General features: G+C 42.0%; 1 protein-coding gene across 3 annotated transcripts in view; it reads right to left on the bottom strand.

Moving 5' to 3' along the window:
* The window catches only part of SRRM3 (serine/arginine repetitive matrix 3), a 454,137-nt gene extending 427,261 nt beyond the window's left edge, over positions 1-26,876 (bottom strand). For all 3 annotated transcript variants that reach the window (XM_088446398.1, XM_088446399.1, XM_088446400.1), the window contains exon 1: positions 26,799-26,876. The gene's annotated coding sequence lies outside the window, so the exon portion shown is untranslated. The remainder of the gene's footprint in view (positions 1-26,798) is intronic.
* Between the last annotated feature and the right edge of the window lie 820 nt (positions 26,877-27,696).

The following is a 27,696-nucleotide window of genomic DNA, read 5'->3' as shown; positions in this document are numbered from 1 at the left end:
AAAGTTTGTTATATGTAATTGGTGATGCATTATGTATTAGCAGATTTAAGGGAATAGCTATCAAACTTTCTAAAGGGCATACTGGAAGTGGAGGTGTTGCCCATAGCCAGTGTCGGACTGGGGCATGAAGGGCCCACCAAAGGAATGCAGTGATAGGGGCTCATATTTAGGGGTGTGGCCAGCCATAGTCATTAGAGAGTGCATAGTTGGGGCCCCTTTAAATATATATATTATATATATATATATATATATATATATATATAGTAAATAATGCTAGTGCATGCATGATAATGTATCAGATTAATAACTGCACTGGATTGTAGAAAATACACCTGATTCCTTGAAGAGGGAGTGGGCCCTCAGGCAATGGGGCCCACCGGGGGTTTCCCCTGTACCCCTGTGGGCCGGTCCGACCTTGCCCATAGCAACTAATCATATTCTAGCTATTATTTTATAGACTATACTAGATAAATAAGGCAAGACTCTAATTGGTTGATATAGGCAACACCTCCACTACTCTTTAGAAAGTTTGATAAATCTCCCCCAAAGCCTGGCGAGAATTCCGTTCAGATTCAGCTACCTAGAAGGTACCCAGTTTTTGAAGCTGTAAACAATGTTTCCTGACACATGTATTAAGAGCCAAGTGATCTATGCTGCAGTCTCTTGTATAGCTTCGGATAACACATACAGGCTTGCTTTAAAGGCTCCATATTACCTTCAAAAATAGATTACAAGTATAGTCATGGTAATTTATAACACATTGAGGCATGGCTTCAATAAAAGGTCAAAGAAAGATTTTTTTTTCCCCCATATTTACCTGCTGAGAGCACTTAACAGAAATGATCTTTAAAAATCCTATAAAACAAGTCTTCAGTAGCATTACTAGAGATGAAATCAATTTTATTGCAAACTGGAGAGAACAATTATTTAGCAGATGCTGTATGCATGGCTGAAAATCATATGTGCGTATTTAATGTGTCTGGCAGTACCAATTGTCTGACAAATCAGAATGCCGAACTCTGACATACAGTTTTAGTGATGTACTACCCACTGACAATATGGCTCCTGAGAAAATGATGACTACACGTAATTAAGCTTAAATAGAACCTCAAACTTGGACTGTAATGCTGCAGAGTTTCTATGAGTAAACAAACACAATGCAATAAGATTTTATCATACAGACTGAATATATTTTCTATTTAGCTTACATGATCATACATACAGTCAGGTGCATAAATATTGGGACACTGACAGAATTTTCATATTTTGGCCTCTATTCACCACCACAATGGCTTTGAAATGAAACAAACAAGATGTGCTTTAACTTCAGACTTTCAGATTTAATTTGAGGGTAATTACATCCAAATCAGGTGAACGGTGTAGGAATTGCAACGGTTTCTATATGTGCCTCCCACTTTTTAAGGGACCAAAAGTAATGGGACTATCAACTCAAAAGCTATTTCATGGACAGGTGTGGGCTATTCCCTCGTTATTTCATTATCAATTAAGCAGGTAAAAGGTCTGGAGTTGATTCTAGGTGTGACATTTGCATTTGAAATCTGTTGCTGTCGACTCTCAATATGAGATCCAAAGAGCTGTCACTATCAGTGAAGCAAGCCATCATTAGGCTGAAAAATCAAAACAAACCCATCAGAGAGATAGCAAAAACATTAGGTGTGGCCAAATCACCTGTTTAGAACATTCTTAAAAAGAAAGAACGCACCAGAGAGCTCAGCAACACCAAAAGACCCGGAAGACCATGGAAAACAACTGTGGTACATGACAGAAGAATTATTTCCCTGGTGAAGAAAAACCCCTTCACAACAGTTGGCCAAATCAAGAACACTCTCCAGGAGGTAGGTGTATATGTGTCAAAGTCAACAATCAAGAGAAGACTTCACAAGAGTGAATATAGAGGGTTCACCACAAGATGTAAACCATTGGTGAGCCACAAAAACAGGAAGACCAGATTAGAGTTTGCCAAACAACATCTAAAAAAGCCATTACAGTTCTGGAACAACATCCTATGGACAGATGAGACAAAGATCAACTTGTACCAGAGTGATGGGAAGAGAAGAGTATGGAGAAGGAAAGGAACTGCTCATGATCCAAAACATACCACCTCATCAGTGAAGCATGGTGGTGGTAGTGTCATGGCGTAGGCATGTATGGCTGCCAATGGAACTGGTTTCCTTGTATTTATTGATGATGTGACTGCTGACAAAAGCAGCAGAATGAATTCTGAAGTGTTTCGGGCAATAATATATGCTCATATTCAGTCAAATGCTTCAGAACTCATTGGACAGTGCTTCACAGTGCAGATGGATAATAACCCGAAGCATACTGCAAAAGCAACCAAAGAGTTTTTTAAGGCTAAAAAGTGGAATGTTATGCAATGGCCAAGTCAATTCCCTGACCTGAATCCGATTGAGCATGCATTTCACTTGATGAAGACAAAACTGAAGGGAAAATGCCCCAAGAACAAGCAGGAACTGAAGACATTTGCAGTAGAGGCCTGGCAGAGCATCACCAGGGATGAAACCCAGCATCTGGTGATGTCTATGCATTCCAGACTTCAGGCTGTAATTGCCTGCAAAGGATTTGCAACAAAGTATTAAAAATTGAAAGTTAGATTTAGGATTGTTTAGTTTGTCCCATTACTTTTGGCCCCTTAAAAAGTGGGAGGCACATATAGAAACCGTTGCAATTCCTACACCGTTCACCTGATTTGGATGTAATTACCCTCAAATTAAATCTGAAAGTCTGCAGTTAAAGCACATCTTGTTTGTTTCATTTCAAAGCCATTGTGGTGGTGAATAGAGGCCAAAATATGAAAATTCTGTCAATGTCCCAATATTTATGCACCTGACTGTATATTAATGGAATACTGATAATATATCAATTTAAGAAAAGGTCTAGGTTACGTGGATGTTTGCTGTATATATGCAACAATGCAAAAACTACACATATATAACAGATAGTATAACAGTACAATTAAGAAAACTACTAGATTTCCGGTGACACTCGTGGTATTTTAATATTATTCCTGGGAACTTTTATTATTGTTCTGTATTCTAAATGCAATACTGTGCTATCTGACTTTGTTTTGTATGCTGTGCAAGTTAATATTTTTTGAAGTTGAATAATTAAAATAACAACACTTTGGATACTTTCTTGTATCATATCATATCTCTTTGAAAGTAAGAGCTTTCACACATGGGTGTTTAAAAACAGCATTTGCTAAAAGCCCAGAGAAAACTTGTACTTTGGGGGTCATTCAGACCCACTCGCAAGCGGCAGTACGCTCGCAAGTGGGTCGATGGTCCCCACTGCGCATGCGCACGACGGATGGAGCTCCGTCGTGCGCATGCGCGAGACCCGGACTGCGACAGCCAAGCTGTCGCTCCGGGTCTCGCACCAAAGGGGGCATGCTGTCGATGGTGACTGACAGCACGCCCCCTTTGGTGGGCGTGCCGGGGGCGTGGCGGCCAGACGGAGGCGTTCCCATGGGAACGCCTACCGTCTGAAGCCGGCCCCACTGACATCACTAGTGATGTCAGTGGGAGTGATTTTGGCTCTGATAGAGCCAAAATCACTCCAGGGCTTGTGGCTGGGAAACCCTACCGCAGGGTTTCCGTCGCAAGTCCGATGGTCGCGATGGTCAAGACCATCGCGACCATCTTTTTGGACGCTCGTATATGCTGTGGTTGGTCACAAACAGCTATACGAGCGTCCGGGAGGACGCTCCATTTTAATGGAGGGCCCTGATTCAGAGCGAGCGGCTCTGAATCAGGGCCTTTGTTCTTGATTTTAACAGTGTTCAAAGCTTGTTCTAATATCCTCCCTGCAGCATAGTCTACTGTGGACCTGATAAACCCTGACGCTATCCGCAGTGCGCTCGCTATTGCCGATGGTTGCTAATTTGCGCATCCGTATCCATCGCAGTGCACGTGTGCAAACTACACAGTGTGTTTGCAGATCGCTCGCTCGCACAGCAAAGCCAGCCCAGCAGAGTGAGTGACAGGAGTGACCATTTGTGGGTGGTAACAGTGGCAGTCCAGTAAAAACGGGGGGTTGGAGATGTGAACGCAGGCGTGTCTGAGTGTTTCAACACCGTTTTAGAGGCGTGCATAATTAACAGGCAGCGTCATAGTACACATCACCAGACATTTTTTTTACGTTTTCCTCGCAATGCTTGCGGTAGAAAAAAAGCTACCACAAGCACTGCGTTCACATCCGATAGTGGTCGATGTACCAATGTTTTCACAAACTTCCAGGAGATGATGTGGGGCAGTGGACGTCTCTGCATACGCTAAGGGGAGTCTGCATACACAAAGCGAATGTTCGTACAGGTAAGATGGGCGTGCTTATGCATTGGTGAGCGATCGCTCCCCGCCGTGTCACTTTCAAATATTTGCATACTCATCGAGCGAGTGTATGCTCATAGCGACCGGGTCTGAATCAGGCCCTGTGTACTTTATCCCACATGACTCCATTATAGCGATCAGAATGTTTGCAGTTACCAATGTATTGTAAGTGATGGAACGTGAACCAACTCTAGTCAGGTGCATACACTTACATTATATTTTGAACTACCAGTATGAAATGGCAATTACCAGGCTTTAAGTACTTGTGTTGAATTTGATATTACAGCCCATGTGTACATTTCTAAATATGTCTATCAACTACGTACTGTATAAGAACAGCATCAGCTTATACAATGCCTGTCATGCCCAGTAATCGTGATGTCTGAATGATATTTAACTGGGATATGTGCAAGTTATTTTTATGATACACAGAATCAGCAGATTTCAATCAAAATAACACATAAATTGGCAGAAACTCATAAAAAAGACAAATATCTACTTAGTGGAGCCGACTAGATATTCACTTACTAAAGCAACATTTTCTTCCTTGCTTTGTTCACAGGGCATGTTATTTTACATGCTGGTAAATGACAAAAGCTTTCCTAATAAATCTACTAAAAGGAAAACACTATACACATACACTATTTGACCTTCCACCTAGTAGTCAGACCTATTGATTCTTAAAAAACAGCAATATGCTGCATGCACAATACTTTTATTCAGCATCACACACACTCATGGCTATACATCAGTCTGCAGTACACTAAATTCCATAACATTTCAATAAGGAACACTGCGCTTGTGCAGATCTGGTCCTGCATCATCGAACGCAGTGCGTCGGTTGATTGACAGTCTGCAGCAATTTGAGGGAGGGAAGGGGGGAAGCATTTAAGAAATCGGGGGCGTGTCGACCTCATTTTTAAATCGTGCCGAAGCCAATAACTGCATATTTCTACGCAGATTCACTGGCCTCGGCAGCTTAGCAGCGGTAGACATTCTGAGTAACCTTAGGGTTACGAAGATGACCAATGTTCACTGCAATGGTGAACTGATGCTGAATCTTTGGCCACATGCAGCAGATCTGAGATTCGCTGCTACAGAGGACACGGGGGGTCATTCAGACCCGCTCATGAGCGGCAGTACGCTCGCAAGCGGGTCGATGTTCCCCCACTGCGCATGCGCACGACGGAGGGAGCTCCGTCGTGCGCATGCGCGAGACCCGGTGAGCGACGGGCTCTCCATCGCTCCGGGTCTCGCACCAAAGGGGGCGTGCTGTCGATGTTGATTGACAGCACGCCCCCTTTGGTGGGCGTGCCTGCCAGACGGAGTCGTTCCCATGGGAACACCTACCGTCTCAAGCCGGCCCCACTGACATCACTAGTGATGTCAGTGGAAGTGATTTTGGCTCTGATAGAGCCAAAATCACTGCAGGGCTTGCGGCAGCGAGACCCTACCGCAGGGTCTCCGTCGCAAGCCCGATAGTCGCGATGGTCAAGACCATCGCGACCATCATCATGGACGCTCGCTATAGCTGTGGGTGGTAACCCACAGCTATGCGAGCGTCCATGAGGACGCTCCAAAAAAAAGGTAGGAGGGCCCTGATTCAGAGCGAGCGCTCTGATCACAGCGTTCAGCGTTCAGTGATACCACTTCTAAATCAGGCCCAATTTCCATGCTCTGCTCAATAAGGTTACATATTTATTGTAAAATAATTGAGCATAAGGCTTGCTGCATATATTCAATACTATGTAATAATCATACTGCATGACAGTGAAATTATTTAAAATAAAGATAATTGTGATAAAGAAACAAAAAGTTTCTTCAAATCAAGGTTCCCATTTCTGCTAAAAATAAATTCTCATATATTTATTCAATGCTTTCCTTTCTGTAACAATGAACTTTGCTGATTAGTTTATCTACTCATCTTTACTAAGGGAGGAATAGTATCCTGTTGTTATACTTAGTCACTGCGATTACACATTTAAATATATATTTTTTGGTTCAGTACTTGTCCCTCCTGCACATGCATTCTGTCATCCATTAAAATCTTATGTACAGCAAATTAGCACAGAATGAATTATGCTTCTTAGTAGGAAATAAGATCTTGTATTTTCAATCTTTGTATCTTAATGTTTTAACTAGTATGTTTGGCCTTTTATTTCTCATATCGCTAATTATTTTGCCCACCTTTTGGTCTCATTCCCTGTTTGTCTCCAAACACATCTCTCAATGATCTCTACAACTTCAAGCCCCCCCCCACGTGTCTCTCCAGCCTCATGTCCAATCTGTGTCTTAACAGCCTTATGCCCCCACCCAGGGTCTTTCCAGCCTCATGCACCGCTGCATCTCTCCAGCCTCTTTTCTCTTCTGTGTCCCTCCAGCCTGATGTCTGCCCAGGACAATTTCATCTTTGCCCCACCTCCATCTCTCTCTGTCATATGTCATTCCCCTGTCTCTCTTATCTCAGTCCCCGTATCCCTCTCTTGGATCTGCTGGGGAAGGGGGGCAGTGGGATGCATGCAGGGGTTGAACTGGGGGAGGTCACCGGCTCCAACAATGGACAGGCCTAACCTAACCTTTCCATGTTTGCCCCCCACCCCCACCCTCATCTGTCTGTCCCTTCTTTCCCCCTGTCTGTCTCTCTATTTCATCTGCCCCCCCTCACCCCACTGTCTCTCTCTATCTCCCTCATCCCTGTCCTCTCCTCCTTGTTCATCCTTGTCTGTCTCTTTCCTAATCTCTCATCTGTCCTCATTCCCTGCCCCCAAACTCTCTCACTTCTATACCCCCCAGAGCTGCCTGTGTCTGTGAGGGAAGGCAATGTACAATGTATGTCTGTCTAGAAGCCACTGAGAATGCTGTAGGGCAAGGATGGGGAACCTCCTATCAGGCCTGGCCAGCTGTGGCTCTCTTCCCCTCAGAGGTAGCAGAGACCACGCAGCGGACCTCTTCTCAAGTGTGAACCTAGAGGTGCCTGTCACATTGATATATATTTATGAGATGGCTCTTTACATAGTTGCTCTCCACACATGGTTACTCTCATTAAAGTTTCCTCTCATAGAGGACATTTCAGACTTCCCATAGCTCCTCTGCCGGGATATGTTTTCTCCAGTAACCCCTCCAAAGACTCTCTGGACACGGTGACAGCGACCTGTGACTGTCTGTTATGATCCCACCTCTCCGCAACCCATGGCCACGCCCAGTGCTGAGGCACCCACCCACTATGGACAGGTCACTGTCCGAGGGTCTGGAGCGGACGTGTTAAAAAAATAGGGGGATGCGGGGTGAGCATTCTTTTTGGTAATAAAGTGCAATTGTATATCCAGTAACATACGCTAACGTTTTTGTGACAGGTAATGTAAGGCCAAGGTAAGTGCTAGGATAGTGCTTGTGCAGCAGCCTGCTAAACGTGTCAGTACAGCAAAGGTGACAGAATGCTGTTAGTGGTAGACGCTGGCTGGTCTCAACTCATGGCTGTGTAAAGTGAATTGTGTAACACATATCTGCATGTTTTCTATGAATTTGTATATTTCACTATTTAGTCTGCTTTAGTCATGCTATACACTGTGTGTATGTGTGTATATATATATATATATATATATATATATATATATATATACACATATACATATATATGTATGCACAACAGGCACATTTTTAAGTTGATCTGCCCTTGGCAGAAAAAAGGTTCCCCACCTCTGCTGTTGTGAGTAGAGCCTCCAACTGTAGAGACAGAATTTAGGCTGTTTAAATTATTATTATTATTTAAATTATAATTCTTGATGTTGGCTGATATTGTCAACTTTCACAGACGCAAAGTGATATAAAGTATCTCAAAGTGTAAACTTAGTTTCAACTTGTTTGCATAAGGCCTTCCCCATATTTGCCCATTACTTAATGCTGAGTCTCAGTCATAAATCAAATTTAGAATTCTTATATATTCAATATATAGATTATTTTATTTTATTTTTATTTTGAACTGAATATTATTTTCATATGCCTTGTTCAAAAAGTCCTTTTTATTTATGCAAGTGTTGCTTATAAAATGTAATCCATATGCCAAATGATTCTTCATTTAGAGTTGTACCTAATATAGGGTGTACTGTCTCTTAGGGGTATATTTACCGGGTTTCTAGAAGTAGAGATGTTGCCCATAGCAACCAATCGGATTGTACTTAACATTTATCTAGCACCTTCTAGAAGGTAATAGCTAGAATCTGATTGGTTTCTATGGGCAACATCTCCACTTCTAAAAACCGGCACTGTAGTAAATATACCCCTTAGTTTGTTTGTATTTGTGAGTTTAAACTACATTATGGTTGAATCTCATCATTTGAGAAGACTGGTCAGCACCCACATTAAACAATTTAAGTTCTGATCTACACCGTGAGGAATTTTTATAAACAACTGATGCAGCCTTTTACTGAGGCAGAATGCTTCCAAGTTTGGAGGAAGAAGCCTCAGTCAGGTAAAGGCAGGCCTACTGTGAAGGCTTGTCAGCAATGTTACCAATCGCAATCAACTTTCGCTTCAATCATCGACAGTAGGAACTACCTGCAACACTATAAGAACTGGATGAGGTTGCAAGAAAATAAGCAATCCAAATATATTATGTGATCGATGCCGGCAAAACTGGCCTGCAACTAAAGAGCTCTTGTTTTATTTTTTCATTGTTAACTAGAATGTTTGAGCCCTTAGTACAAATACTGTAAACTTACAGATGTACACTCAGTCAATATTATGACTGCTTTGTGGTTAACTGCCACTCTACATCACAAAAGCGACTTAACTTGTAAAGGGACTACTGACAGGACTGGGACATAAACTCTTTGACAAGGACAGAGGGACATAAAGAGTGCTGGGAGACAGAAACACTATAGAGACATACAAACAGTGCTGGAAGACAGGTTCACAGGACATACACTGACACTGTACAGGGAGACAGGCTCGTGGGTCAGCCAGACACACTGACAATGCTCACCCTTTTTCCCCAGTGGGTCAGGGAGCTACAGAGTCTCCTCCTCCTTCAGTTGTTTGCTTGGAGCCTCCTGATGACATAGGGGAGACACTAAGCACATGATTGGTCTGTTCTGCTGATGCCTGACCTAGTCCCACTCCTTTCCACTGCTAGAAGCTCAGTGCAGATCACAGACAAGGTGTACATTCGTTTTCAGCACCCAGTAATAGACAAGGTGTGTAATCACTTACAGCACCCAGGGAGAATTCTGTTCCCCTCCTCTCCCAAAGGAGTGCCCCCCAGAATTCCTCTGCAAACATACCTATATTGTTGCGCAAGAAATTGAGACACATCAGGAGAAAGGCTGATTTTGTGCTGCTCCTTGCCTGCTGTAGTACAGTATGCTTCATCAATAGAATACAGACTCTAATAGTCAGCAGCTAGACCACTGATATCACTGCACAACAATGAAAATGTTTCCGATGTGAAAATAGTTACTTCTAATTGATTTCAGCATGCAAAGAATTAATATGACATTTTAAACTCTCAGTTAGCTCTGAGTTCCGAGATATAGCCCATTATGACGATGTAGGGGTATTCCTAGTGAAGTGGGCAGAATGGAGAGAATCTTACCAGCAATCTGCGTTCTGCACAGAGCGGGCGGGGCCTAATGACCCAATTAAATGAATCAGTTATTTGTCTCCTCCCCTATTCAAATATATGCGATTCACGGGATTGCCCACACAAGATAACTGTGGTGCACTGAGTGACAAGCATAGTGAACGATTCCACCAAGACATTTCAGCAATGGAACAAAGATATCAGGGCAGGTGAATCACTACTGTTGGACAGTGACAAGAGATGCCCCAGAAGAGGAGTACAAGCGACAAGCAAAGAGAAAGCACTCCCATGAATAGGCCACTATATTAGATAGTACTTTCATATGCTGTATGTTTGTTTCGTATGCTGTATGTTTGTTTCATATGCTGTATGTTTGTTTCGTTTTGTGTTCTTATTTGTGATTGATTGAAGTAAAACAACTGTTATTTATTTTCTATAAAGAAAATATCAATTATTTTAAAAAAGTTTTTCACTATGACTATATTACTAATGTACATACAGTATAGTGCAAGTAGTGTAGCTCAAAAAATAGAGCTAGTAAAAACATTCTGAAATCATTCTAGTTTTTCTTGACCTCAAATTAGTAATGTATGACTATTTTTAGAAAGGAAACAAATTAAAAGTATTAATTTGTTGTACAGTGTATTCATAGTCTGCATGATGTGTTACAAATGGTATCCCCAGACCCTTTCCTTTTGAACAATCCAGCAAGAAAGAGTACCATAAGCACATTCAATAAGGCTATAGACATGTGATGTTTGTTAAATGCCTTCTGTCTATTATTCAACAAATTTTGGGCGATTCCAGATCAATTAGCAAATTTCTGAATTTCAGTTGAATTTTTGAATCTGTAGAATCTACAGTATTTATCCATGTCCCATTGTTTTAATTATTTTTGCCTAAAGCACATACAACTGTGCTTGATTCTGGCAAGATATTACTTGTGAGATGTAACTGTATTATCTTGTGTTGTTCCTATAAAGACAAAAAAAAATCTGCACTGATTCTTTAAAAGAAACATCGACAGAGGCTTAACATTCACCATCTGTTCTCCTACCAATTATTGCTGCAGGAACAACACACATCTAAGACATGCATAAGCAACAGACAGGAAAAAAATATCAGAGACGCTTTGCAACAAAAGAAAGCAGAAATGTGATCTGCTTTGGTTCATAAACTCCTTTATCAAAAAATGCAATTTCACAGATCGGTCATAAGCAAAATTTTTCAAGTTTTAGCAACATTAAGAGCACCCAGCTTTTTCTCACATTTCATATGTGACCAATCCATTGCTGCAGGTACAGTCTGTTCTCTGACTCATTTAGCATCCTCTGTACTACTACCTGCTAACAGCAGTGTACATAGAAAAATAAGAAAAATGTCAAAAGAAAAATTAAATAAAAGGTTAAATTGCCAGCTATTAGACACAGCGGAGTTAATTGTGATATGATTAACTTGGAAACTGTATCCACACATTAAATGTCACTATAAACTCCTATTTATAAAAATGGAAATAAAATAACAAAAATTAGCAGCTACAATTCGCAGAAAGACTTCGTGTTACAGGTTTTTTTTAAATTAGCATTTCTGTTTTACTTCAGGTATGTTTGCTTTTGAATGGAAAGCTAATATAGCCCATTGACTAAAATGTTGTACTTTTCATTTTAATGGGAAGTAAAGCATTCTAGCACAATTTATTATAAACAAAAAAAACCCATAAAACATATATTGGAACATTATAAAAGACATGAAATTAAAGTTCTTTATAGCAATACTAAAGAAATGGTGATACTTATAGAGACATTAATGCAGGAATGGAGATACCCAAATTGGTGGGATTATACAAGCCCCACACCACACTGAAAAGAGGTCTATTGAATGATATGTCACAATACATTTTACTCGGTCTTCCCTGGCATTGCTTATATATTGGGAAAAAGGAGGGGGGGGGGGGGGGGGGGGAGTCCACGCAGACACATATTGATTTATGTACTACAAAAACCAACAGATATTCATGTAAGTCTACAATATGGGCCAAATGTAATAGGGTGAGAGTTTAGAAAATTTGAGAGTTTAGCAGTAATCTGTCACATTGGTCGAGTTTTATCTTCAAAATGGAAACACCTGAATGAGATATTATATCGTGAGAGTTTTTTTAATCTGAAAAACATGCAAGTTTGCTCTGTTGCTTTGTTCTCGGACTCTAATACATTGGCTGAGTTTAAATAGTGTGAGAAAACTCACATTTTCTAACTCTCACCCTATTACATTTGGCCCTTTATGTTTTGACTTATTATTTCAAGTTGGTGGTGCTCCCTAGAGTCAATTGTTAAGCGTATACAGGAGAGAAAGGGAGTAGACTCTTTTTCTAGGGTACTCTTAATGTTTATATTATCTTAAAATATAACTTTTAATTATATATTTTAAACAAATATGATTAAAAGTTATATTTTTAAGATAAATAATATAAACATTAAAAGTGCCCCAGAAAAAGAGTCTACTCTCTTTCTCTCCCTTATATTGCTTATTTTATACTTTGCTTTTATTGTCAGCTGTTAGTGGCTTTTATGTTTAAAGTGTACTTTTTTAACAGGGATCTTACGCATTTTCTTTATTTGAAATAACAGCAGTATCCTTTTTCCTGACTCCCACCATTTTCCCAAAGTCACTTGGAATTCCAAATGTGTAAATCAGACACAGAGCTTGCTAAGCGAACTGGCTAGTTCTCTTTTCTCTTCTCCATCCACCTTTACCTTCTCTCAACCACTGGTAGGACCTACAGTACAGTAGCAGAAGATGGGGGTAGGATATAGAGAGAAAATAGCAATATCCAATACAATAACATCCAAAGTCAAAATTGTTCATTTGTTGTTACATTTCATTTAGGCATCCAATAAAAATCTGAAATTTATATTTTCACAAATGTACAAATCTTTAATAAAAATAATCATGGCAAGCTCAAGGGTATGGAAACTGGCACAGTCATCTTAGGGACCAAAATTAGCAAGGCCCTGATCCTTCCTAACAATGCTGGAACAGTGGCAGATTATTTATAATGCTAGCAGAGTGCCCAGGAACAGTTTGATATACATCACAGGAATCCGATCCGTACACACACTATTAAATACAACAAAGCAGAGGTTTGTTCTAATTGGAGCCATGCTGCAATACACATTCAACATAGAGCATCACTGAAAATAGAATGTCACACATGTATTATATTTATTCTCACAATTCCTTTTAAAGTGGAATAAACTCATAAGTTAAATAACTATTTTACAACTAAATATATGAGGTATCCAATTCATACTTGTCAAAGTGATCAGTATTTTGTACTAACTTATTAATTTTCAATCCTCACATTCATCTCACTGTTAGCTGTAATAATGAGCTCTCGCAAACGATAATGATGCTGCTCACAAAATGTGGAGAGCAAAGAAAATTGTATAGTAATGGAAACACTTTGCTTGAGTTGCCTGATTATAAAAATACTGTCCATTCCCTGACAACAATCAATGACCTGTATAAAAGCACTCTGACTATGTGCTTATGCCTTTATATGCTCACCGAGCTCCTCGGGAACAAAACTTACAGAAAAAGGTTCATTATCCATATATATCTCTATCTATGTATCTCTTTACTTGTTTGAACTCTTTGACAACGTGCTTATGTGACTTTCATTGCACCTTACTTAAGCATATATAGGATTTTAATTTGACAGTTATATAATTTCAAGAAATAAGAATACTTTGTACTGGATATAGTCACAACAAGCTAAACAATGGTACTATCCATAATTTATAGAGTTCAGTGAGCCTATTATTACAAATGTTGTATAGCTTTCCATAGTGCAATTAACAGGAAACCTCAAAGCTATTCAGATCCAGGCTTGGACTGGGCTGTCGGGGAATCGGGTAATTCCCCGGTGGGCCCAGTGCGTTGTGACTACGCCCCTTCCCGTGAGGGGGCGGGGCTTAGCGGGCCACGAGTGGGGGAGGGGGGGGTCGCTCGCTGCCTTCATGCTCTTGGTCACTGATTGTCAGTGCATGTACCTGTCACTGTGACTCCTTCAGCTGGCCTGGTGGTGAGTGCAAGCAGCAGCACTGTGCAGTTCACTTTCCCTTTCCTTTCCACAGTCCACTTCCATGTGCAGAGACTAAGCTCCGCCCCCACCAGACAACAGGAAGCTGCTGCTGATCTTAAAGGATATTAGAGATGCTACCCCGGAAAGAGGTGATTTCAAGGAATAATGCAGGTCATTTTACTCTAAAAATTGAACCCTCAGTTTCTTCATATCAGTATGTGTGTGTATGTATACATTTATTAATCTATAGATTTGTATATACTGCATATATATATATATATATATATATATATATAATTGGGGGAGTGCAAAGTAGGAGAGCTCTTTATAGTGGAAACGGTGCTGGACGGTTTTATTTATTTATGGACATTGCTTTGCTCACATGGATCTTTTATCTGATATATATATATATATATATATATATACTGTATCTACAGACATATGTGAGTGCATTTTATTAAATAGCTTTTTTGGATGGGGGACGGTTGCATGGGTAGTGGGGTGACGAGGTCTGGGCCAGGGATTGGCGAGCAAATAGCTGGGGACCCTGCCAGTGTAATGTGTACTGGTCCTCACAATTTCTGCTGGCAGACCTGGGGCCCCCTGCTTAGGTTGTCAGCCAGACTTGACAGCTTCCACTTCCCAGCTGCACATACCTTCTCTATAGTTAGTTAGTGTGGGATGTACTAAGCATCACATCCGCGATTCGGTACATCCCTCCTCGGATCTGCATGCGCAGAAGGACCTGAGCCGAGGGGTTGATGGGAGGGATCCGATTGGACCCCTCTCAGGGGGAGTGTCCTGATAAGAAGTCCATAGGCTTCTATTGGATAACGCCATCTGAAGATGGCGTTACCCACTGGGATTATGCATTTGGTGCTTTGTACATATGCAAAATGCACTAAAACCCCTGAAATGGCATTTTCACAGGTTTTACCGCATTATGCACTTTAGTACATCCCACCCTTAAACTGACAAGGCATAGACTTGCTCACCCCGACACTGCGGACAGCTATCCTGAACCCACGGTACTATACCACACTAGGGTCCTAATTCTGGGTCGGATGCAGTGGAGAAATGAAATTAGTTTGCGTGCATGCGTCCTGATTTTTCTTGTCTAGAGCCACAGTAAGAAGTTAGATGCACGGTAGCAGAGATGTATGGGGCATTCCTATGTGGTGACTGGGAGGTAAGATGGGGGTGGCTAAATAGAAGCATGTAGAGTTTATGTTTTATGATAGTGTTGCAGGCGTGCCGCTTATAGTGGCTGCATTCATTGACACAGAACCGTTCACATAGTAGGCTAAATTCAGTCGGATACCAACATCTGCCATAGTTCTGGTGCAAGTTTCGATGGTGCACTTAAAGACTCAATAAGCGGTATTTTAGCGTTTATGGACGCTGAAAGTGGGCATCTCAGTCCTTGCACATCCACATGTATGTACACCAGGGAAGGGCTTTATAGTGCCATTTGCATACAGTACCAGGAACAACTGTGGCAAAAGACACAGACATGTATATGGCTGCCCCTGGCTTGGGCAGTTTGGACAGAATAGAAGTTTTCCTGCTAGGGCAATACTGTAACAGTTGAGGATGTGTGTGAAATCATGTTTATTCTAATCTGAGTAAATTAATGTGGTGGTGTCTGATGGCACAATAGTAGTATGCGGAGGTGTCTGATAGCACAATAGTAGTAGTCGGAGGTGTCTGATGGCATAATAGTGGTAGGTGGAGGTGTCTGATGGCATAATAGTGGTAGGTGGAGGTGTCTGATGGCATAATAGTTATTAGGAGGAGAAGTCTGATGGCATGATAGTGGTAGGCGGAGAAGTCTGATGGCATAATAGTTATTAGGAGGAGAAGTCTGATGGCATGATAGTGGTAGGCGGAGAAGTCTGATGGCATAATAGTTATTAAGCAGAGAAGTCTGATGGCATGATAGTGGTAGGCGGAGAAGTCTGATGGCATAATAGTTATTAGGTGAAGTCTGATGGCATAATGGTTATTAGGTGGAGAAGTCTGATGGCATAATAGTTGTATGCAGAGGAGTCATTCCATGGTAACTCATTTGCAGGGTGACGTGGCGAGTGTGTGTATAGCTGTCAGGAACTAATGGAGTTTGTGTGAAGTTGTTAAAATATTAGATTCTCTCTTATCAACACGCCACTGTTTGGAGTTTCCAGTACCTCTAATTCGTAAGTGTGGTACGTCTATGTATACCATTTGAGGGGTACACAACTTAAGGTGGAGATTAAAGAAACCTTTACATGATTTCAGTGGTGATTATTCCTGTGAGTTGGGGTACGCTCTTCACTGTGTGTTGATAAGAGAGAATCTATAGTTTAACAAGTGGAGAACATACTACACTATGAATATATTTTCTGGTTTTTCTTTTTCGGTTATCCATTTTTGAGGAGTACGACTCAGAAGAATAATGAGTGGAGGAATTTCACTAGATATCTAGTCTGTGAAAACTTGCTTATCTTGGACTGATAAAGTATATGCTATTTATTGCTGTTGAGGAAATTATCCTCTGGATTCATTTATTCGTTATATGACACACTGATATTGAAATTAATCCATGTGATCTGAATATATTATATAATTTCCCTTTTTTTGTATATGTCTAGCGCCAATTCCAGTGCGGTATTCAATTTATTTTGAAGTTTAGGCTTCAAGAGGATAACATTATTTATAACTAGGCCTGAAGTTCTTAGGAGATCAGGATTTTACCGATATACTGTATACACATTCTTGAGCCACCTTATATTTCTACTTTTACTGACTGCTGATATTTATACAATGTATTTTTTGCTTACAATATCAGACTATTACATAGAAGGGGAAGTGAAAGGGCATGTGCTTAGAGACCAATACATTGTTTATTGTTCTTAATTACAAGGCAGATTTTCAAGTATGTGCACTAAAGGGAATGGGTATGAAATATCGGAGGCTGTTTTGCTGACGGTTCAAATCCTGACTCCAGAAGTCCGACAGGACAAGGATCCAGACTAGGCTGGTAAGTACCCTAGCCCTCCCCTCCCCTAGCCCTCCTTTAGTGGTGCTTAACCCTTCCCGGGGTGGTGCCTAACCCTAAGTCCCCACCAGGGGTGCCTAAATCTAACCTTTCCTTCCCGCACCCTAAACCTAACCCTCCCGGGGAAGGGGGGTAGGGGTGCCTAACCCCCCTCCCCCTAGACTAACCCTCCCCGGGGGCTGCCAAACCCTAAGTCCTCCCGGGAGTACCTAAACCTAACCCCCTCGTGGCTAAGTGCTAAGACGCCCAGACTTTCTTCGATCAGTCCTGCGTCTTTCTGCATTCCGGCATTGGGATTAAGATAGGCTTCGGTAGTCCCCCGAATGGCTTTCGTTGTCGGGATATAGACCAACGGCATCTCTTCCACCGGTCTGTTAATTACATGCCCAGAGGGCAGGGTGAGAGCAGTAGAGCAAAACTAAAGCTAGTGAAAGAAGATGCCTATGCAAGTTACATTACCTATGCCAGCATAAAACAGAGAAAATGCACTAAAAACATTATACTAAGAATAGCATTTTTGCACATGGAACGAAGGGCACTGTGCAGCACAGCCGGCCCTAGGCATAGGTATTCTAAGCAAATACATAGGCATCTGGCTCTGTGCCTGCCCCATAGCAAGGGCTCCGGTGACTACTGGCTCCCCGCCCGCAGCTACCACGATCAGAGCTCAGCTCCGATCAGACAGCACACCTGTCAGAATGAGCTTCTGCACATGTGCAGAAGCTCATTCTTGCTACAATTAAGATGGCCCTGTAACGGAGTCCTCATTCTCATGGTAACCATGCTCTGGCGGCGACTGCAACTCTCCCAGCAGCTCCCAGCCTAAGCTGTGGTGGGATCAGCCATCAGCAGCATCCCCTAGACTCAGTCAGCCCCAGGCTACCACCAATCCGAGGGAGGGGGCGGGGCCGCAGGCTGGAAGTGCATGGAACATTTGACAAAAGGGATCAGTGGATCACTTATTCTCATCAATGGGAATCGCGTCTTGGAGCCAATGGCCACCTGGCGCCCATAGCACCTCTCTGTAGGACATGATGCTGGGCCAGGCACTGCGCAGTGGTGAGTCAGGGGTGATTGTTACAGCTAATGGAAATTAGTTTTACTTAACATTTTTGCAGATATGTATAGATTTAAACAATAATTTACTGTGTACAAAATTAAAATCTGAAAATAAAATTATTAATGTTATTAATGGTAAGAAATATCTTGTGTACTGCATAGCACAGCGGTTCTTAACCAGGGGTACGTCTACCCTCTTGGGGTGCAAAACGGTCAAGCTAGGGTGGACAACCTGCCCCAAATAGTTTCATACACTGTCATTTTTACTTTTTTTACTTGTACAATGTGTGTTCAGTACTAGCTTCAGAACGGTTATTTAGGGCCTGATTCAGTATGGATCACAGATGCGATCGTGCTTGCAGTAGCTCCCGCAGTTCTACTGTGAAAATATGCTAATCACTGTGATCGCACCGTCGTCGCAGGCCAATATAAAGACGCCCACTTCCCCTTTCTCACATCCGTAATACCTTGCAAGTCTGCGAAAACATTGGTACCATCGAGTAGCATTGGAGTCTCATGCTCAATTACATAAGGTCAGACCGTACTCAGAAATTGATAAATTTCCTCTACGCAGTGAGAGCTCAGGCTGCGTATGCCATTGCAGTAACGGCGTTCAAATGTACTGGCACGCCTGCGTTTTGCCTGACCACCCTCATATCACCACCCCCAAACGGTCACTTCCTCTCAATCACACTGCGAAGGATCTGTGTGGTGACTGCGATCGCGATGCGATCACAGTGATGCCTTTGTGCATTGCACTGCATACGCATGCACAGAATGCACCAATCGGCTGCCTGTGAGCGTAATCGCATCTGCGATCTGTGCTGAATCAGGCCCTTAGCCGCGTTTTGGATACTGAGGAAACAGTGTTGTTGTAGTGTGGTATATATATAGATATATATATGTCTATGTATATATGTATTGGTGGTGGGATTACTGTATCTGCTAGGGTGCACTAGCCAAAATCTTGCCTAGGGCACCACATTGGCTAGAGCCGGCTCTGCTGTGCAGAACCAGCAAAGTTTTAGTATGTGACAACATTTAGGTATAACTGTTCATGTAAAAGTAGCTAGATCATGCATATCTGGATCTGCCTGTGAATAAAGATGTTATGTTTCATAACAAGATTATATGCTCATCTTGAAAACAGAATATGGAAATTACAGGAGAGTAGGCAATTATTAAAACTGCTAGTTATTAAACAGCACAGCTCTTCTCAAAATGGAAAAAGCCATTCTCTGCTATTTTAAAAGATTTTGGTACATAGAGGCAAAGGAGGAGCGTGGAACCATGGTGCCCGGAGAAATTGCATTTTTTCGGATTGCAGACATTGGGGTTTCGACGGCCGGCACCCCGTCCGCCAGCATACTCACTACATCCCTATATATAAATCCTAATGTTGAATTTCATAGCAAATAATGATATTGATGCTATAGGAATCTGGCACAGATTTTGCACTAGGACACAAAAGCATTTAGCTATATTAACGATTTATATCTTGTCCACTAACTAAAACAGACGAAAAAAGAAATGGATATTTACAAATTTAATTAAAAGCAGAAATGAACCTACACTGTATTACATTATGCAAATCAGTAAATCATAAAGCGATAAGATGATAATTGAAGATATGCATTGGAAATGTTGCAGCTCCTGGGCTGAGCCTAGTCTCCAATGCTGCTAAATCAGCACTATTTCATCATTATAACTGCAGCAGCTCTGCTAATAGGATATTCAACATGACAAACGTTGCTTAAACAGTACCCAAGTGCTGATCTAAAACCAAAGGGTCTGACTACAATATACAGATTTTTAACAGCTGAAAATAGTTGGGGTTTATTTTAGTACTTCAAGACTAATAATTTGTAACTATGTTGACCTCAACAGTGAAACAAATACCTTTAGTGTATTTAATCTTTGCTTTCCTTGCAGTTCAATCAAAATACACCTCAAAAATGTAAATGTCTAACGCATTCATTTTGTTTAAATGCACCGATTTCACTCCCAGAAGTATACATCCATGAACATTTCTGGAAATCCCCTCATTTGTACGCTTTCTTTTCAATTGCTGCTGAATGAGAAGGAAGACACTGCATGCAGTCCCAGCCAGCCGGGTCCCAGCCCCTGCGCAATGGATCTGGCAGGCGCCGGAACTGGCACACACGCAGAAGTGGTGCTGCACATGCGCAAAACACCGGTTTCCAGGGACTGCATCAGCTGTGCCCTAGTAGTCGTATAGGGCTGCCCGAAAGGCAGAGAAGCGGCTTCTAGTGGAAGTCACTCTCTGGTAATCGTAACCCGTACTGGCAGTCCCAGGGGGAGAAAACAGCTCCCCCTGAGGCTGCCTGTCCTGTGTGTGACTGGCAGGTGGCGCTTCCAATGGGAAACCACTGCCAGTTATAATGTAGCCAGTGCAGTCACAGACTGACTCATTAAGTTTGTGGATTTTATTGGGGGGGGTGCCGCTAGGTAAAATCTGCCACTGCCAACTAACTGTTTTGGCCCACTCCCCTTAATGAAATGTAAAGTTTTATTCTCAACAATACTGCTTTTTAGGAACTCATATATGCACATGAGACTGAGTGTTAACTTCCTGTACCAAACTGGCATGCTTTATTGTTTTAATTACATTGGTTTATGTGCGCCCATAAATAATTTCCCATATAAAGTATATGTGGTTGAGAGAGATTCTGGAAAACGTATTTCATTGAATATATAATGAGACACGTGGCAGAGTTGGATCAAACCATATGGAAAAAACACAGATAAAAAAGCATATTTACATACACATGACCAATTGGATGCACCTCAGGATGCTCTACAACACTAGGAAATGCTTCAAGTGACCACAGTGAAAGCACAGGTTCAGCACATTGATATGGCATGACAGTATTAGAAGTAAATGCAAAATTCTCATTACCCTATTTGTACACAATAAAATACTGTAATGGCATGTCATCAGTGCTGCAACTAGGGGGGGGGTCGAGCGGGGCTTAGTTTAGTGGGGGTTGGGCATGGGATGCAGGTGCTCAGGATCCCGGCGGTCAGAATCCTGACTCCAGCATCCCAACATGGTTAGGATACCGACACCTGTCGGTAGGTATCCTATTCCTACCCCTAACCCTCCCTCCCTGCACCCTAAACCTAACCCTTCCCCCTAGTGCCTAAACTTAACCTCCCCCCTTCCCGAAGCCCAAACCTAACCCTACCCCCTAGTGCCTAAACTTAACCCTCCCCCTAGTGCCTATACCTAAACCCCCACACTCCCCCTATCCACACAACTTACCATCAGGTTACCGGCGGTCAGGATGCCGGCACCGGGATTGTGACTGGTGTTGGAATTCCGGCACCAACATTCTGAGTGCTGGCATCCTGCGCGCCGGGATTATGACTACTCTTATAGATAACAACGGCCCAGCTCTGGCTGCTGCAATCGGAGCTCATCTCCAGTGGGCAGCTCAACATACAGCGGACAGGCAGCCAGCAGTGGTAGTAACAACTGCGGGGGAAGCCCGTGGATGCAATTGCATTCTCATATTCCACTTCACAGGCAGCCTGGCAGAGTGAGTTTTGTAAAAATTTTGTTTTTACTGAATCAGCTCAGGATGTATGTGTGAGAGGTGCTGAGCTAAATGCTGTGAGGGGTGATGGGTGCTGTTGGCTCAGTTGCTGCTGTGTTCTAGGCTGCTGGGTGAGGGGTTCTGTGCTGGGAATCGTTATGTAATGCCGGCTGTCGGGAAGCCTCCTGTCAAAATACCGACAACGGCATCCCGTTGGTTGGTGCCCCTACAGGGGTCGGGTAAGTATACTTACCCTCCCCCCCTTCTCCCCCTAACCCTAACCCTCCCTTCTTGTAGCCTAACCCTCCCTACCCCGCACCCTAACTCTCACCGTTAGTGCCAAAACCTAAGTCCTCTGTTCGTGCCTAAATCTAACCCTCCCCCTTAGTGCATAACTCCCCTCTAGTGGCGCCTAACCCTAACCATCCCCCCTAGGGGTGCCTAACCCTAACCTCCCCCCAAAACCTAACGTTAACCCCGCTATGCTACCTAAACCTAACCCTCCCTCCCCCCGTGGCTAACAACTAAGGGTGACCCGGATTTACATAGTTCTGACTGGCGTCCTTCTGGATTCCGGCGTCGGGATTAAGATAGGGGTTGTTATTTCGATGCCTATCTTAAGTCGCTTGTCAGGCTTTCCCCGTTGGGATTTAAACCGGCTGCATCGCTCCCACTGGTCTTATAACTACATCCCCTGTGCTGTGAGAGGAGTGCTGTATGAGGTGAGCTGACATGCTGTGCTGGAAGATGAGTGCTGAGTGAGGGGTGCTGACATTCAAATTTTGTGCTGGGAGAAGGGTGCTGGGTGAGGGTTGCTGTGCTGGGAGAGAGGTGCTAACATGCTGTGCTGGGAGATGAATGCTGGGTATGGGGTGCTGACATGCCGTGCTGGGAGATGAATGCTGGGTATGGGGTGCTGACTTGCTGTGCTGGGAGAGGGGTGCTGGGTGAGGGGTGCTGTGCTGGGAGAGGGGTGCTGACATGCTGTGCTGGGAGTGGGGTGCTGACGTGCAGGGAGAGGGATGCTGGATGAGGGGTGCTTTACTGGGAGAGGAGTGCTGGGTGAGGGGTCCTGACATGCTGTGCTAGGATAGGTGCTGAGTGAGGGGTGCTGTGCTGGGAAAGAGGTGCTCACATCCTGTGCTGGGAGATGGGTGCTGGATGAGAGGTGTTGTGCTGGATGAGAGGTGCTGGGCTGGGAGAGGGTTACTGTGCTGTGCTGTGATGGGTGAAGGGTGCTGTGCAGTGAAGGGAGAGCCTGGGGTGCTGTGAGGGGAGAATGTGCCCCATAGAACGTCAGACGTGCTGAAGTCAAATGAGAGAAGATAGCAGGATGCTCTGTAATAGCGAACGGCTGAAGAGGAGCCTGACACAGAGAGAGGAACATCAAGAACCTGAATAGGAGTGCACTGAAGAAGACAGAAGTAGCATAGAGTTGAAGAAAAAAGGTAAGTGTTTTATTATAAATGTTTTTACACAAGAAAGAAGATGCTGGGCTGGGGCTGGAGAGACATAAGGGGGAATGAGGCTGCATGGGATGTGAGCACAGAACAATGGGAGAGGGGAACACAGCAATACCATGCCCCCTTCCATAATACCACACCCCTTTTCACGATCCTACATAGGAGTGGCACCAGCCAAAATCTTGCCTAGGGTACTAATTTCGCTAAGACAGGCTCTGTACCTACTGACAGACATATAGGGTACGACTCCAGGTCTACATTTATGAAAACACGTACTTAGCGTATTTGACCAACACTAGCCCACTCCTTCCATCCCTTGTTCTGTCACTCTATATGTAAGGAGTGATACCTGTATAATGTGACAAAATCTGTTTCATGCATACAAATTTTTGGTGCTTATGTGCAGCACAAAAATGTATATTTTATGCAAAAAAAAGTCCAACTTTAGACAAGGTCCGTGATCACTATCACTTCTGATACTTCACTATCCTAATTTCTTCCCCTTCAATCTAATTTAAATGTATTATTCCACAACATGAAATCTTGTTTAGCATTTGAGGGTTCGGTATGTTCTGTCGACATTCACAATGTTAACAGTCATTATTTAAACATCATAATGCCAACATATTCATTATGTCGACAGACAAAATGTGGACATGTTCAGCATATCGACAACCACAAAGTCAACTTGCAAAATGTCGACAGCCAAATTCCAGACACCCAAATTTAAGCCTAAGCCTAACCCTATACCCAACCATAACCCTATCCCTAAAATTTATACTGGAGACATTTGACTGTATCAACATTTTACAGGCATTGACATCTTAACCATGTTGACATTCCACATTATGTTGTCGACCTTTTGACTATTGACATTGTGATTGTCGACAACATAACTGCATACCACATTTTGGTGTAAAATGAGGCACATCTGCACCTAGCCCACTTTCACAAAGAAAACCCTTGACAGCCCAGTTCCTTCCATAATGGAGCACACAAATTTTTTGTACATTCTCATTTACCACCTAACTGAGACACTTATACATGAGATTTCCGGTACATTATGTGTGTGTTTTCATTATCATGTCATATAAAGCACAACATCTATAAAAAGGGTTTAATTTACTAATTAATTATTGAAAAACATAATTCACTATCATCTTTAGCTGAACTTTGTATTGTTTTTCACAATATCCTTGAGAAACTGTTTGAAATTTTAAACCACTCAGTCAACTTAATAATTAATTAAGTTTAAAGTGTTTACACAGATAATTAAATACATTTGTAGGCTGTACAGTTGTCAATTTACATAATAATGACATTTGACTAACACATCCACTGACTATGTATTTTTTTAATTTAGGGCAGGAGTTGTATTTAATGTGTGAATGTTAACTCAGAAAATGATTAATGCCAATATAATATACAGCATGGCTTTATATCTGCAGTCAAGTATAGAGGGCAAACATTGAGTGTGAAAATAGCAATATGTGTCTTCTATTATTTAAAAGATCATTAAAAATGAATAAACCTGTATCACAAAAAGAAAGCAGCAATGATGAATTGTGCTACACCTAGGATAGATGGATAGAAAGACAGCTATATAGACAGACAGATTAGATAGATAGAACGACAGCAATATAGATAGATAGATAGATAGATAGATAGATAGATAGATAGATAGATAGATAGATAGATAGATAGTTTTGCTCGATCTAGGACAAGACAGCTTGTATTAGCAGCAGTAGTATTTATAAAGAACTATATTATTTTTTATTTTACTTTTAGCATGCCCTTTTGAACACTCTTCATTTTTATCCAGTCCAAAAATAAACAAATAAGTACATTTCTTAAAAATATGGCCACCATACAGTTGCTATTATCTGCTATGCACACAAAGAAGTCCAAAACATATTTGTAAGATGTTCTCTATATCTTAGTAGACTAGTACATAAAACGAAGTATAGGCATGTGTGCATCGGCTTTTTGATAGGAAGCATTTAGTTGCTATGTGTCTGTATAAGTCGCAATAGTGTAAATGCACGATTCCCACTCATCCAGATATAGAAAAATAGAGTGCAACAATAAACATTTACATGGGCAATCAAAGTAGCATTTCTGTAACCATTTACCAAACAGTTAAAATAAACAGACACATAAAATATGTAATAACTACCAAATTCATATTTTGATCTTTCACTCAATAGAACTGAACCAACAGCCACAGATGTTGTTATAAGACACAAATGTGATCATTATATCTAAAATTCCACAAGCTTAAAGTGACTGGACAATAGTTATTATGTGACATCATAGAACCATCAGTGTTTCTAAAGTCTTTATCAAAATGAGCTGTAGTAGAATATCTGCACTGCAATACAAGTAAATGGCACTATGAAATACACTTTATATATTGATGATAATTAGAGCTATACATCTGTAACAATGTTCCAAATTATGACATTGTCCTGATTAGCCATCTGTCTCCAACCTTTAATATGTAAAGTGCCAAACTTATTCTATGAAGAAACAAAATAATTGCTGTTCTAATCTAAATACAAATAATGCTAAACTTAATCTGTTGTTATATACCTTGACTGTAACATTCTTGTTATTGATGATTAAGATGGTTGAATACAAAAAGTTGTATTTGTTTAAAACTACAATTATATATAAATATTCACACAATGTAACATGCAATACAATGTTCTAGCTCACCATGGTATCTATTTATTGCTTATCTAATAATAGACTGCTAATAAAATACCTTACCTGCACTAACTAGCACTCTCAGATATAAGATACATCTAATGTGTTTTACTGAAATACTGCCATTGTTGGGACTAGCACATAGGAACAGTGTAATTTAATACACAATATTTGTATTTATTTCCCACATAAGTAATATAAATCACAATTGTATAAAACTATGATACAAATATGGTGTTTTATAAATAAAATGGTTATTCAGAAATTATATTACACCATTTAAGTATATATCTAACATCAATGGTACATATTTCCACCATAAAGAGCAGCTCCACAAGACTAGTGGCCTGTTTAAGTTGTGACGAAAGCTGGGATTACAAAACTGGGCAAGCAAACAGGAAAGTATCCTTCGTCAACACATTGCTTCAGTCACCACACATTCATTTCACAGAGACATTTAACTTTTCCTGTATCAGCATGGTGATTGCATCCCATATTTTCTCCTGCTGTTTTATTATTGAGAATTCTCATAATCTACTATTCTTTATTGTCACAGAAAAAAAAGTGTTTGAATAATTTAGGATGATACATGATACCCCTCCCTCTTCCATGCCATCTGCTCTCCCAGCATATCCATAAGGTCAAGGAACCCACTCACCACATTGCAACTGACTAAGCAGCCTGAGCCTTGCATGCATGTAAGCAATACGTGAGCACATATCACCTGTGCCCAGCTATAGCCCTAGAAGGTGAGGTAATCACCAAGCCCATCTTCCCCCTGCTCTTTGTTAAAACTGCATCAGCAGCGGCAACAGGGGTGTGCAATGGGCTGAGTACAGGCTGGGAGGTGCAGCAGTGTGCTCTGCACTGCACAACACAATATGCAGCATCTGTCACATTGCAATGTGCGTAAGAGGGGCCATTAGGTTCCTGTCTCTCACCTGTGAGCAGGATTCCGTCTCCTGGCTGTAGGATGAGGATGCTCAGCTGCAGCAGGGTTACTGTCAGTGCTGCCGGTGATGCTGCCGTCTTCTGCACGCTGCGATGTGTACAGTATGGGTCTCCTATGCTGCTGCAATTGGGCGCTCACTGCTCAGCTGTCAGGTGCAAAACACAGCTGCCGCAGGGATGAGAGCGTAGGCATGGGAGCACGGTCAGTCTCCTCTAGAAAAGCCCTTGTCGCTGCTGAAGTGCTGGACAGCTCATTACCATAGACATACTCAAGCGCAGCCGAGTGCCTCAAGCATTGCTGTCCCTCCACAGCGCCACCTACCAGCAGGGAGTGCCCAAGCAGCAAAACAGGGAACTGCACCGTTATTCCGCTCGGCGCGGCATTAACACGCGATAGTGGGAAACTGGAAACCAATGTTTTAAAGTCCTCAGTGCATCAACATACGGTATATAAGGCACGGCTTTACTGTTGTCATAAATTTGGTTGTTTAAAATTGAAAACGTAATACAGTATATCTAGCTATCTATAAATCAATATATCCATACCATAGTTGCCTACCTTTCAGTTGCTTTTCCCGGGAGAAGCCCGGGTAAGAGAAGCCGCGATTGGTTAAAATTTGCATAGGGGGTGGGGCCAAACAACGTGATTCATGTAGAATCACGTCTTAAGCCCCGCCCCCTACACGGAGACCCGCGATCGCCGCCAGAATTCTCATTCTGCCCACTTCACTAGGAAGTGGGCAGAATGCGGGAGAAATGCCTACCCTTCCGGGGGTGCGGGTGGTTACCCGAAAAATCGGGAGGGTAGGCATGTATGATCTATACATATATATATATTTACTTAATAATGGTGTAAAGCAGGCTTGCCTACCCTCCCGATTTGGCTGG

This window comes from Taudactylus pleione, unplaced genomic scaffold, assembly GCF_031769625.1.
Source record: "Taudactylus pleione unplaced genomic scaffold, aTauple2 ptg000397bl, whole genome shotgun sequence".
NCBI classification, from domain to species: Eukaryota; Metazoa; Chordata; class Amphibia; order Anura; family Myobatrachidae; genus Taudactylus; species Taudactylus pleione.
The sequence above is the reverse complement of the archived record's forward strand: the minus strand, read 5'-3'. Positions and strand labels throughout refer to the sequence as shown.